This window comes from Pygoscelis adeliae, unplaced genomic scaffold (assembly GCF_000699105.1).
Source record: "Pygoscelis adeliae isolate BGI_AS28 unplaced genomic scaffold, ASM69910v1 Scaffold358, whole genome shotgun sequence".
Lineage (NCBI taxonomy): Eukaryota > Metazoa > Chordata > Aves > Sphenisciformes > Spheniscidae > Pygoscelis > Pygoscelis adeliae.
Genome location: NW_008825429.1, coordinates 933,740 through 935,496, shown reverse-complemented (window position 1 = coordinate 935,496; position 1,757 = coordinate 933,740).

Sequence of the window (1,757 nt, the reverse complement as noted above, 5' to 3'; positions counted from 1 at the left end):
GTGGCAGAGCTCCTCGCCGGCTGGGCGCGGCGATGCTTTGCCGCAAGGCCGTGGCAGGGCTGAACCCCAGGGACGGGGCTGCGAGGGTCTCTTCCCGGTTCCTCCGCTGCCCCATGCGACTGCCTCTGGCCGGGTGGCAAATTTACAGCCCAGTAGCTCAAGAGCCCGAAAGGCTACGGACAGAAGCGTCGGGCTGGGGAATTACAAGAGAGCGGTGCCTCCTTGTGCCGAGAAAACACAGCAGCGCGTCGGTACCTGCCCGGGAGAGGGAGCCGAGGGGCACACGGGCGCTGCCGGACGCCCTGAGCGCTTGTCCCGCACCCAGGATGTCCGGAGGGCTCCGCGCATATGGAGATCTAACTGTGTGGCTGCAGGGCTTGTGAGAGGGTTTCCAGCCCTGCCCGGCTGCTGACACTGTGAGGGAAACGTGCCTTAGTGCACCTCCAGCAGTTCCCGTCCTCCTGCAAACTGATCTAGCTCGGTAACTGGCTTCGATGGGCACACGGAGTGTGGTGTGATTAAATAATTGTATAGGCACCTGTTTAATCACCGGTCTGCTCCACTTGTATCCTCCCCGCTTGTTCAAAACGGGAAGGCTCATGATTCGTGCCAGCAACATCTTATACCGGGGTTGTGTCGCGTGTGCTTGCGACTCCACTGCCAAAAAAAAAAAAGGCTGTTGTAGCATTAAACCTGTGCGGCTAAAACAGGCATCGGAAAGTGCAGAATGCGAGGCTTCTCCTGAAATTGCACCCAAGGGAGCACCATCTGCTGTCTCTCTTGCAAATATTATGCTTTTGAATGCATTACCTCTGCCTTCGCTGGGTGCGGGTGTGGAGGCGATTACTGTCGAGCTGGAGGCAATTTTCTATAAAGCTGCACAGCAAAACACGTTTATGTTGTGCTGCGTTTCCTCAGCAATACAATCGCACGGTGGTGAGGGTGCCTCTCAGTCGAGCTTAGAGACTTCAGTCCCCGGGGTAAAATAGCTTAAAATGTTAAAATCTTTGTCTGTCTCCCTACATGGCCGCTGTTTTCCCTCATGAGATGGGAGGCTGTTCACTGCGGGTGATTAACTGAAACCTTGCTAGAAAAGTCCCAGCAGTGACTCGACAGCAGCCGCGGAGCCCCCCGGTCTCGGCTCTGGGGATAAAATAGCTTCGTGTCGCCCCTTAGGAAAGCTGCCTTTCTTGGGGGTAAAGCCAGGCGCTGGAGGGCAGGAGGGATGCTGCTCGGCAAGGGGGGTGGGGGGTGACCGGACCGGCCAGAAGAGATGCATTTGCTCCTTAGGGTATAAATTCTCAGCTGGGAGAGCACAACTTCCTTCCTCCCTACCCAAAAAGGAAGAGGTAATTGTGATTTTTTTTTTTTTTTCTTTTTTTTGAAGTGGCAGCTGGAGTGGAAGGGACACCCTCCTCCGGGAGAGCTGTGGTGGGTAGCGGAGAAAAGCCTTGAAAACCCTCCCGAGACTGGGAAGTTTCACAATGCAGCTTTTACAGCTTCCCCCCCAGCGCCACCCGAAAGCCTGCCAGGGAGCGAGCCCCGGCGGGGCGGTGTTTCCCCGCAGCACTAAGGGATGGCGGCTCGTGTTCTGCGGGGACGGGAAAGTGGGGAGGGGGAATCCCGAATGTGGAAAATATGAGAACAAAGCGTCCGTGACGGAGAACGGGGGGCTCTAATGCTCCCTCGGGGAAGGAGGGTTTCCGAGCCCGGCGGTCCCCAGCAGGGCAAGGGCGTGGCCTTGGAGGCGAGCGGCA